The sequence below is a fragment of the Onychostruthus taczanowskii genome, unplaced genomic scaffold, assembly GCF_017590055.1.
Source record: "Onychostruthus taczanowskii isolate IOZ18803 unplaced genomic scaffold, ASM1759005v1 scaffold13, whole genome shotgun sequence".
NCBI classification, from domain to species: Eukaryota; Metazoa; Chordata; class Aves; order Passeriformes; family Passeridae; genus Onychostruthus; species Onychostruthus taczanowskii.
The window spans coordinates 7,337,640-7,350,707 of record NW_024498462.1 but is presented as its reverse complement, the minus strand read 5'-3'; the positions used below and the strand labels follow the sequence as shown (position 1 = coordinate 7,350,707).

At 42.6% G+C, this 13,068-nt stretch overlaps 1 protein-coding gene across 1 annotated transcript in view; it reads right to left on the bottom strand.

Moving 5' to 3' along the window:
- The window catches only part of IL1RAPL2 (interleukin 1 receptor accessory protein like 2), a 327,614-nt gene that overhangs the window by 268,372 nt on the left and 46,174 nt on the right, over positions 1-13,068 (bottom strand). The window lies entirely within an intron of this gene.

Sequence of the window (13,068 nt, the reverse complement as noted above, 5' to 3'; positions counted from 1 at the left end):
TGCCAGCAGGAGGGAAGGCTTTATCTGTGGTACCACAAGCTTTTTGATAGTCTTTTTTGCTGGGTTTTACAGCTTCCTTGAACAAACCTCTGCGTTTTTATGAGAGGGAGAAAACATTTCGTTTTCTCGTCTAAACTGACTTTCTCCCCAGTCTTTTCAGTTTTATTTTAAAAATTTGGCCATTTTGCTTGCTTTGACTACTGGAAATCTGCTTTATAGCAGTTAAAATAGTGGCTTTTTTACAGTAAAAATCTCAAATTAAATCAAAAGTCAAGAGTGCTGTTGCTTGCTGGGGAACTCCTCAGACCCACATCACAGGCCAGGGTTTCTATCTTTAGCAACACTTACACAGCTTTGTTTATTCTAGGGGCTTTCTGAGTATCACCATCCAGGACCTCTCTATTCCCCTGAAGAAACACTTCACACATTCTCCAGGATTTCTGCCTCATGATGTTTTTTCAGTATTCATTTCTCTCCCTTCAATGTCAGCAGTGTCAAGTCTGACCCCCCTGTCAGCAGCCACCTGTTTGTCCATCCTCTTCTTCATCTTCAGCACAACTGCAGGACTCTTGTGGCCTTCCACATCCTGGTGCCTGGGCTGGCAGAAACACAGGAAATTTCAATTTCCTCAGGGCACTCATCTGTTCCTGCCATTCCCTAGTAACAGCTGAGTAGACTTTTGCAGGCTTCATTTAAAACCCTCGTGCACTCCCCAGCAATTTGTCCCTTTTTCTTGCCGTGCAGATGACTCCCAGAACACTTCTCTTAAGGGAACCATCACATCTTGCTGTCTCTTCCTTTAAACCTTACTTCCAAATATGGGCAATTTTTGCTGCCACTTCACACAGTGATGAGAAAATCTCCTTTAATATTTCCAGAGATAATATAGTTTCAGAAGTCTCTGTACTTTTCCTATCTACCACTAGAAAGAGAAGAAAAAGGAATAGCTTCCTGACAGTGGGTCTGTAAGAGGGGTAAGGATCTTCTTTCCTCTCACTGTATTTGTAATGGGAATAAACCACTTCTAAAATACCTGAAAGAATGTACATTTCATAAGCAAAATATTTCTGTTCTGCATTAATGCTGGAAGGTAACGGGAGAAGATGAATAATACCCTTAGCTGCTGAGGAAAGGATTCTTTCTAACAAAAGATTTAACTGAATTCTTTTCCTTGTGCAATCTTCAAAATCTGTTTCAAGTTCTGTCCCAGTCCAACAGTTGTGGGGTTTTTCTCTTTTAAAGGAGACTCAAACAGAAATCAAACGTTCATAATTCATGAGGAGACACATTGAACGAGCTTTTTTAATATTGATACATAAGGCAGGGCTGTGTCAGTGGACAATCCCCAACTCTGGGTCACATTTTAAACACACATTTCTAATCCAGACAACAGCTGGGAGCCATTGCCCACCAGAGACTCAGCTGATGCCGCACAAAGTCGCCTTTCTTGAGTACTCCAAATAAACCCTTCCCTTGCAGCTGCTTCCAAGAAGCCTTTCCTTTCTCCTGCTCCTTGTATTCTGCCAGGGAGAAAAGGCTATATAGCAAGGCAGGAGTCACCCTTCCTCCAAATTTTTCCTGATTTTTTTAACATAAAAACAAAGTTATTGAGATACCTGGGGGTAAAAACACGCTGGCTGAAAAAAAATACTTCCATTTTGACCAAAACCTGAAGTTTAAGTTTTGTCTTGATTCTAAGTGGGAGACACACCAAAACCCCAATCATTTTCTTACAGCACTAGCACAGTCTACCAGAGCTGAATAGCTTTAATAAACACATATATGGTTAGAGCAAGATCATCTTCCAGCAGGCTCCTTCCCCTGAGACCAGCTGGAGTTATATTTCAAACCATGAAGGAAGCATGCAGAGACTATCCTCCAAAACCCGTGCTAAGGGAAAGGAGGGCAAAAGGAGATAAATCAGGATGAAGGTAAAAAAGGAAATAAGAAACTGAGCTGCCCTTTGGGAAACATGTAATTACATCTCTGAGTTCCTCTTCTAAGCACAGGCCTGAGGCAGACAGTTCAGGTCTCAGCATTTGCAGCTTCCACACAAGTTGGGCAGATAATCCTAAACTTTTCAGATTTATCATTATTATCAGCAGAGCTCCCCTCAGGTTCTTCATGAAGCCAAATATTTCAGCAGCATTTATAGGAGAGATCAGGGAATATCCCTCAGACCACACAACAGCAACAGAGGAAGGATGGGATGGACTGGAACTGACATTGTGCCAGAACTCTGCCTGGATGATGACCAGGAAGAGCAGGAGAACCTGCTCAGAGAAAGGACAAATCTTCCTGGGCTTACAGGTGCAGGAAGTGCTAAAATTCCTTCAGAGAAGCTACACCTGACATGAAGGGACAGAAAGAAGGGACAGAAATACAGCTAAAGCATCCACACTGCAGCCAGCAAAGGCAGCAATCCTTTGGATCCCAGGTCTTTTCCAGCCTGGCATGAGGCTTCACCGCAGGGTGTGCTCAGCTCTCACGGGAAAGGGAGCAGACCTGGGACCAACACCAACCACGTGCCACTGAAGGTCCAGCTGGCAAGCCCCACACAAATTTGTAACCCAGTTTCACAGGCTGTTTACCCATCCCAAGCGGGTAGGCAGCCCTGGCTTGGATGGGATGCTCAGGCAAGAGGACACAGCCCAGCTCCTCAGACTGGCTCCACCAGCTCCCATCACAACAGCACAAGATTAAATAAAAGCGACTTGCCCCAGGAAAAAAAGTCCTCCAGAAGAGAACACAACCACCAAAATGGCATGGCAGGACCAACAGGGATCTGTGTTGTGAGTGACAGGACTACTGAGGCTGGAGGAATTTGTAGAGCTGTGCCCCAGGCAGCTCCATTCACCAACATCTAGCAGAGCCCTTGGACTGCTGAGAATATCACAGCAGTAAGTAAAATGAGAGCAAGCAAAGGAGTTCGTCTTGATTTAACTTCAGATCCTCGTTTTAACTTGAGAAAATTCAATTAGTTTCTACCCAGAAGCAGTTTAGCTGCCATTGTTGGCAATCAATGGTCCCTAAATGCTGAGAAACTGGCAACTGTTCAATGTGCTGGCAGAGAGGCTTTCCTAATTAAAGATGTCACTTTTCCAGCTAATTTAAGTCTGCCATCTCTTGAAAGTACCAATTGCCACAACAAAATATGAATAGGAAATTGACTTTCTGTGCATCTGTTTTTGCAAAATACTTCCTCGGAGTCATATGTTTCAGCTTAAATGGTTTAGGTCACTTGCTGGGAGGCAATAGCAGAGCTTTGCTCTGCCTCCCAAACACTTCTTAAATAAAGAAAAATAAGCAGGGGTTCTGTCATCTACAGGAATGAAAAAGGTATTTGTTGGCTTTCGCAGCATCAGTGAATTGTTCTGTATTCCATCTGATACCGATTTTGTTAGTATAAAGGAAATCCACCCTGGGTAAGTCTGCTTATCTAAACAGCTTCCATCACACTAGATGCTTATCCACACAACTTCCCTGCGGATAGGGAAGTGCTGTTATTCCTGCAGGAAGGAAATGTAGAAGCATATAGCTGAGACACAAAGATTTTAAATGTCTAACTTCCACTAAAGTCAAATTTCTTACTCACACTATTATCTCCTTTCCATAATAGCTAAATAACATCTCTTTTTTTTCTGAATCCAGCTATCCCAACATTTTAGCCAAACTGTACATTTTTAAGACTGTTTGCACTCTGGCAACAAAAGGAAAGCAATGCCTGTGCACCTTGGAATGGAATAAGTTCAGTAATAGAGCAGCATCCTGACTTCAGCACAGTACCTCATGCATCCCCACTGTGCTCACTCCAGTCCTTCCTGCTGAGACCCCAAACTCAGCCTTGTTCTGGGTCAGCCAAGGGAGGGAGCACAAATCCCAGCAGAGCTGTCTTCATCAAAAGGACTTCTGACTCCTCTCCATGCTTCTAATTTCTTCTTTTTAATGGTCTATTTGTGAATACTCTTAACAGTTTATTGTGAATCAGACAGAGCAATAAACTAGTTTTCTTTACTCCACAAGCCTCTGACAAACAAAGCAATTAGAAGCAAGACTTGAAATCTTCTCCTTTCCTCCTGTCCAAACGTCAAAAAGGCCACTGAATTTTGGTTTTGTGGAATTCTAGATAAGAGCCATCCTCTGTTGAGTGCCACAAGAAATAAACCCCTGATCTTTGACTGGGATTTAGAGCCTTACTGTTGTACACAACAGTTAAATTTAACATGGATGAGATGCATTAAACCACCCGGGTAGTTGCTCACATGAACATTACTGATATGAGGCTGTGTTTCGTAAGCTTGGAAATGCTGCCTGGCTAGGTAGACTTGAAGCAAGTCATACATTATTTATAATTTATTAAAATTTATTTTAAACAATTCCTCTCCCACACCATCATTTGATCAGCTCTGTTTACAGTCTACAACTGTGGAGCAGAGGCGTGCAGCATTAATTACACCACTGGGCTCTCCCACCCCCAGGTATGAGAGAACAGACCCACACTTCCTTCCTGAAATGGAAACCTCCTAACATAGGTAGGAAAAGGGGGAACATTTTATACTTGTTTTTTCCCCTGCCAATGCAAGTTCACCTATTCCTACTGCAGTATGCCCCTTTGCCTCTTCCTGGAGCCCAGGAAGGACTTCTGGCAGCAAGAAACTCTCTGGGAGCTGAAAAAGGAGACTCCACACTTCACTAGGGAAAGAGCATGGACACATCCTCTAGATGCTCTCTAGAATGGCAATTCCTAGGACTTTATCTCTCTTCTCTTCAAAATGTGTTGGTTGAATTCCCTAATCCCAGGAGAGAATCAGAGAAGGTTTGGGTTAGAAAAGACCTTTAAAGATCATCTACTTCTAATCCCCCTGCTGAGGGCAGGGACCCCTTCCACTAAACCAGCTTGTTCAAAGGCCAATTCAACCTGGCCTTGAACATTTCCAGAGTGCAAGTGCAAACCCCAAATTATTTGCAAATAATTCCTCCAGACTGTGAGGATGGCAAGATTTTCCAAGCCCAGTTCAGCAATGCCACCATTGTGCCCTGCTCCAGTCCCGGGGCTGGCTGTGAACTCTGTATCCCACAACCAAGGTCAATGAGGCTTTCTTTTTTTTTAAATTAAGTCATAGAGCACTGGAATGAACGCTATGCAGAACTAATTTGTCAACCCAGCCACAGTGTCTTTATGTCTGCATATTTGTTGGCAAATTCCCTTCCCCCATCCCCAGTCCATGTCCTCCCCTCCTGCAGGGGCACATCATGGCTGAAGTCAACACATGAACTGTGTGCCCCTGCTCTGCCCCCTCCAACACCACAGTGCACGTTGCACTTTCAGCTCTCCCCCCAGAAACTCTTCATTATTCCCGTGAGTCACTGTGCAAGAGCAAAGTAATGCCAGGAGAGGAACAGAGGCAGCACCACTCTAGGGCGTCTCCAGCTCTTGCCCCAATTCCTGCAGCTGCTGATCAGACCAGCATCCACTGGTGCCTTCCAGAGGCTCATTGTGGGACACACAGCAGCTCTAATGGCACCTCCTGATCCTTCAGGAGACTGCAGGATGGATAAATCAGAGGGTGGCCCGTGGCTCCTGCAGCCTCTGCCTTCCCCAGCACACATGACAGTAACCACTGCCCACTCACCCATCAGGACAGGATATTCCCATCTGCAGGCATCAAAACTCACAAACAAAACCATCCCATGAGCAGCTTATTACAGGACAACATCCAAAGGCAAAGCCTTTCCCTAGCTCTCCAAGAAGGCTGCTGTGCAGAGCAGGAGCCCACTCAGCCCACTATGGCAAAGCAGAGCGTTCACATCTCAGGTGTGAGGCAGAAGTAGTGCTGGAAATCAGGAATAAAGCGATAAAACACAAAAAACCAGGAATCTCAGCTCCATATCAGACCTCCTAATTACTCAGTCTAGCAACACAAATGCAATATGGAAACATTCATCACCAAGAAAACAAAAAAATCTTCACAACGTATATACATACACACATATGTGCACATACAGTTTACTCTACAAAAATAAAATATTTAACTGTATGTTTTCCAGCAGCACATTTCATCTTAACTCAGGGATATATCTCACATATTCCAAGTTATTTTATGTACACAGCAGCTGTGTACCAACACCTCCATGAGGAAACCTGCAGGGCACTGCTGCCTTCATCTACCCAAGTGCTAATGGAAAAATAACCTGCACAAATACATCTGTCAACACACAGGGGAAAATTGTATCCCTTGAAGCAACAATCACATTGCATTTGGCTTTCCATGAACACATACAACTGCCTTCCACTAGGAAAGACTCTCTGTGGGCCAGCTCTTGAGACAGTGACAATCCAAACCCGTACACCCAGTCTGCTCCCCGCTGCACTGGCAGAGCGACTCACCCACTGCCTCTCCATCCTCCCTCCCATTTCTTTCCATGCACCAGCACAGGTCTTGCCAGAGCAAATTTGCCTCCTAATTCCCACTGGGAGGAACCTTGAGCTGTGTCTTTTTAATGCTGTCCTACAGCAGCCCAAAGCCTTGTTCATGACACAACAATATTTGGAGAAGGAGGGAGTCTGTCCAGTTTCTGAAAAGATTCATCTCCAGGCCATTATACTTAGCACAGATCCTATTAACTATGACAACAGTAAAAATCAGCAGGAACAATTCCACACAGAACCCCATGGGATCTGATGTGCCATTGCTCAGGGCAGAGCTGCTTCCTGCTCCCTGGGTAAATGGAAAAACCAGACCTTCCCTCCTGCAAGACAACACCCCTTGGCTTTGCTGCCATCACACTGCATGCCTAGAGAGCACACACACAGACAGACCCCAGGAAGGAGTGGGAGGGATCCAATTATTTCTGTTTCAATGACTCCCAGTTTAAAACCGTGGTTTGAAAGAAAAGAAAAGGAGAAAATACCAACACAAAATCCCCAGCGTGGCTGCTGAGGGTGGCTTGTTCTCCAACCATCTGTGCTCCTGGCAGGAGCCATTCTGCTCCTACACATCCTTCAGCACCTTCTGCTCCCTGAAGTGTTACACAACTGTACAGTGAAGGGAAACCAACAGAATTAACAAGTGGCCAAGAACAGAATTACCACTGATGCTGAGCACTTTGGTCTGCCATCACCTCTGTCTGGTACAAACTCAAGATGAGTTGATCTCAGCTCTAGCCTGTGGCTACTACTCCAATAAAGAATTACTAATTACTTAGGAGAGCAGTGAAGAACAGCATAAAATCAAGTGATACTGTTGCTCCTGGTTCCCTCTCATTTGTACAGCTCATTGTTGTCCCTGGCTGCACAGAGCCCTGCCCTGCCACCAGAGACTGGCATTTCAGCCATTCTCAGCTCTTGTGCATCAGCTTCTCTGCATTGCTGCTTCTGGGCTTTTCTGCCATGCAAAGTTCATTGTAAGCCCAAATCTGAATCCATAGTTTCCATATGTTCTCCCATTTGGATCCAGAATCTAAAATTACCTTGGTTGTCACAAAAATAGGAGCTTAAAATTCCCCTTTGCCATGCAATTAGCTCTCTAAATCTTAATTGTGGGAGCCAGATTTTCTAGCAGAGTTCATTCATAAGCAGAGTGAGTCAGCTGCAAAATATTTATCACAGTCCAAATTCTCTCAAATTTCCAGCATTTGGATCACAGAATTCTCTTCTGATCCAGGTCTAGGAGTAATGACAGAAAAATTATAGGAGGCGAGAAAAATCAGAAATTGTTTCCATCAGAAAGCACACTTCTCCTTCAGGAAATGTTATACCCTGCCAATTCTTGCACTAAAACTGCAATCTACTCCTTTAAACTTCTTTACTGTTCTGCAAATTGCAAGACAATCTGAAGGATACTGAATAATTATTCTAACAATGAATTATAACTTTATATTATATTTTATATACACATTATATCTATATCTATATTTGTATAATATTATTACATGTCATATAATATTATATTTACTTCTATATATTTTATTTATTATATTTTTTGCTAATTAGCTAGCTGAAAATTTTATTAGCATGAAATTTATCAGTCTGAGCATTTAAGCACCTTCTTTAAAAGCCAAAAATTCAGAGCATCTTCAGCATAAAATATAACAATTATATCTGTTTTATTACAGATAGAACAAAACACAGTTGTGCACAACTGCTAAGCAGAAAAGCCTCAAAATACTGTAGAACAAGGTATATCTGATGTAAATTACTCCCCCTCCCCCAATATTCACCAATCTCAATAGAAATTTCTGTAATTAAAATTACAAGCTAACAAAGTACTACCAGCAGCAGGTACCTCCTGACAGGTGCTCAACACGGACTAAAAGAAGCAGTTCTGTAATCACACCAAGTGCTTACATTGTCAACAGCACTCTTTTAATAAATGGCTGCATTTCTTATGCTTTCTTAAATAATTATTTGCTAGAAGATCATAATCATCTAATAAAAATGTGTTTGGTTTTGAACCAGACCTAATTATAGGTTTTAAAAGCTGGTGACAACATATGCACTGGAATCCATTAACAAGTTCTGCATAGAAAAGGTGACAAAAAAATCAAAAATTTCGTTGGCGAATTGAGACCGTGATCTATAGGAAATCAATGGGATTTAAGTGTTTGAAATACTACTCTCTTTTCAAAATGAAATTCATGCAATTATTGTGATTTTTAATTATTGGGATACCACAAAAAACACTGCAATCATCCCAACAAAATCCTCTTGCACTTGTGCCAAAGATTTTTTTCCTCACACCATATGCAAAAGAAACAAGTTAATGACCTGAAACATTCCAGATTTCAGCTACTCCAAATAGTACAGCAAATTTCTGGGCAGGTGCAGAAATCAAACCATGCTCTTTGAACTGCAGGGCTGAGACAGTGAAATATTCACTTGCTGGTCACAATCTCTGAGTGAACCTGGAGGATCAAGGATTTTTAGGATCTACTTCTAAACAACAGTACCAACTTCTCCTTCTTCAATGTGTGTCAGAGTTTTAACATCTTTTAAACACCATTTCTTTGTATTTATGACTGAATTACAGTTCAATAAGGCAACCCACTGAATCATCACACTTCCTCAGGATAAAGATTCTCATGTGAACAGCATCTCCCTCCCCAGCTGTCCTTCAGGCAACAATGAAAAATGACAGAGACTGCAGCATGCTTATCGTGGTGACATGAGTTACCTCTCTGAATATTTCTCAGTGCAAAGCCAGACAGGGTCACAAGTGTCTTACAGGAAAAAAAAAAAGAGGAAAACAAGGAGAAATGTCAATTTACATTAAGTGCACAGTAAAGACTTGCTTTGTAAAAGAAATCATGTGAACTTCTAAGTATCAATATCCATAACAATAAAAAAGTTCAGAAGAAAAGGGAAACCTTGATTCACAAAAAAAGTATTTGGAGGCTTTCAAAGACTTTGTCTATAACTGAACATTTACTTTAAACTAATAATTTTTCTTCAGTGGCACAGCAGAAGAGCTCCTGGCTGCAGGACACAGCTTCCTAAAATGCTGATTATTGAAGTAATGCTTCAAGAAATGAATATGCTAGCTGGTATTGGAAATCATAGGACATTATTTACCTCTATTGAACGCTGATCTAGATGCTTAGGAAATGGAATGTAGATTAATTAAGTGCTTTTATCTAAGGAACTTTGATTTGATAATAATTAGTTTAAATATCAGCTAGTATTTTCTTACTTCAAGCCCTTCAATTATTATTAACAACAGAATGGGTGTTACTGCAATAGCAATTTCTCATGCCAGTGGAAAGGACTTTTAATAAAAATTCATAATGACACCATTGTATGGACCTGATTCCAATCAGGAAAGCATGCCATGCATCTGAAATTGGTGTTCATGAAGCACAACCTGGTTCCCCACTGTGGATCCTGTTCCTGTTCCTGCCACGTCTTCCATTGTCATGCAGCAGCACTGCCTGCAGGCTGGCTCCAGAGCCTGCAGTGCAAAGGTGCAGGGGCTGCAGCTACACCACTTCATTTGTTCCATTAAGAGGTGGATGTGTTTACTCATTTATGTGCTTTGCTACATCCAAGTGCATCTCTCAATCACCTTTCCTGGGAGTTACATTAAAGAAGAATGTAGGGCAACAGGAGTAAACGTTCCAGGCTGCCAAGCAGTTCTGACAGGGTCAGGGTCAGCGCCCACAGTGCACAGATTTTCCAGGTTTTGGTATGTGACTGACCAATGAGCATGGCAGGACAGGACTGCAACTTAATTGAGAACAGTAACTGCACGCTCTGGACCCATGCTTGGAACGTGTGCTGAGTAAATTCCTCAGGATGTACTGAGCCAAAGGCAGAGACTGGTTTATCCTCTATCCACTCCACAGCTGATGGATGAAACACAGATTGTTCCAAACACAGGGGAGCTGGAGGAGGAATATTTGTGTTCAGAGTTCACCACTGGAGAGGGCAAGCAAGGGAGGGACTCTGGCCAGCATCACTGACTCTGCTGAGGCACCACAAACAGCTCCTCCTGGAAAGAGACCTGACCAGTGGTGCCCTCAGGACTCCTAGACCTCGCTGGGGTTCAGTGCTTTGCAGAAAAGGTTTCTGCAGGTGGGAGGCATCAGTGTGTTGTGTAGGTGTTGGACGCTGTAGTTTGAGATGTTTTCTGTTGCCTTCTGCACATGACTCACTGAGCAGCTCTGCACAGCTATTTTCAAATCATGAATCTGCAAGGCAGACCCCCTTTGGCTAACAACCCAGCTAACTGGGGAGAAAAAACAATGCACCTGTCTCATCCTGAGTGCTGAAGTAGCAAATGCTTTCTGAGCTTTATTTGCAGAAATGGGACAGTCATGGCCATTCTTCTAGTTTTAGAACAAAATTTCCACCTAAAAATAGTGAGGCAAATCACCACTGTAGGATCTTGCTTTCTTAGACACACAGCCACCCCAGAGCACCTGTCTAGAGAGCTGCCCCAGCACATCCCAAAGTCTGCAAATGGCAATTATTCTGCATGTTGAATACATACATCCCATCTGTGTGTGTGTCTTGGCACATGTGTATTTCCATTCTGGTACATCTGTATAATACATCTTTTCTACATGAATTAAGCCAAGCAGTGATCACAACTGTTATTTAAATATCACTAAGGATTAGAAGATTCAAAAAGACTCCAAACCCCATAAAGTGATGCTAAGCAGGATTACTTCCTGGCAGCATGTGGATACATGTGTAAGCTGATTATTTATTTTCATGACCTACATTGGCACATAAGGAAGAGCCACAGTCCTCTCCCCTCTCAGAAAGAATGAAATCAAACTGTATACCTCCTAGTGATGGATTCAAACTCACCTTTTCTTTCTCTTTAATGAACAAAAAGCAGAAATAGATGAGAGATAGACTTCAGCAGCTGAAACAAGGTGGAACTGCTGAGCTATAGGAATAACCACGGTGTTGAGCCAATGGCATTCAAAGAACTAACAGTAGGGATAAATTGGAAAAAAAAAACGCAGTAAGGAGCATGAATCTCAAGGTAGATACAAGGTCAAAGCAGCTTTTGGAAAAAAGCTAAAAGGTAGAAGGGTGAGAATAAAAAGAAAAAACCCACCAGGGACTATTCACAACATTCCTTGAGTATTTGGTATGCTCCTGCTTACTTACTGCTAATTCATAATATGCTGCTTACAACAAGAACAAAAACATTGCTAATTACAGCAAGGTGCTTCATACACAGAGCAATGCCATTGCTATTCCTTACAGGTCAAGGGCAGCATCCTGCTCAAAAGAGGTTAAATAATGCAGTAACTGTCTGCAAAATCATACAAGCAAAACAAATGTAATTTTTCATGCACAGAGTAGTTACATTTCTTCACACATGTATCTTCAATTACCAAAGAAACTGCGATGTCAAAAATAAAGCTGCCAAAACAATAAGGGGCTGAAGACAGCTTCTATTTTCAGGCTCACAACTCTCTTGTTTATGTGGAGATTGTAACACGGGAATGCAGCACAAGAGCAGAAAGCACATCAAGTGGCCTGTGTACTACACCCAGGTTACACAGACAAAGACCTTCAATTAAAGCCAGTGCTAGTTTGTATTCAGACTGTGCTTGGGAGTGACAGAAACCTCCAGCACTTACAGGATTATGGGGATTTTTAATGTTAAAGACTGTACTACAAATAGTCACAACCACTTCAATGTCCAACCCTGCCAAAGAGGGCTCTAACACTAAAGGCAAGGGATAAAACGTGCTGGTTGCAGCATGTTTTCCTCGGCCCAGATTAAGAGCTGTTCAATAGAAGTATAATAGAATCTGTAAATCTACTCTGGCTCAAGAACAGCGTGCCTGACATTGAAGATACAGAGCTGTCATAGTGGAGATAACCTGCACAGTGAACAGCAGGCCTCTAGGTATGGATAATGCATCATCTGACAGCATTATAGTTTAAAAAATAAATAAATCAAACCAACGTAAAATAAAAACTGGCCATATCACAGCCTACTTTAAGCTTTAAAATAAATAAGTACTAGCATGTTCTGTTTCTTCTTTAAAAGTATGCTATAATCAATTTGTTTGAAAATTCTAACTGAATTTTGGAATTTGGAAAATTCTAATTTGAATTTCACAATGAACAGCCTGAGCACGGCCCTGCCCTGGCACACATTGCCCTGGCAGTGGCACTGGCATGTTCAGGGAGGCTCCAGCTGCTGGCACACCAGGGAAGGCCACACAGTCCCCACACAGAGGGCTGGCAGGCACTGCCCTGCACCCCTGAGCTGCCTCCTGCTGCAGCTTCTGCTGAACCAAGAACTGCTGGAATCCCACATTTTTTCAGGTTTTTCTTTTGCTTTGGTAAGACTGCAAAAAACATCCCAGGAGCAGGATTTGAGGGTTTATACCTTTCCTCTCTAGAAAAGCCTCCAAGACTGTGCTGTACATCCCCTCTTCTTTGCCACACTTAACCCTGATATTTTCCACTGAAATGTAGTCCCTCGCTCCCTGGTGTCACTGCTCCTGTATCTCACCACGGCCCCTTCACCCTGTTTCCTCTGCCAAAAGAGCTGGCCTTCACCCAAAGCTGAACACTCCAAGAAGGAACACAGCCCT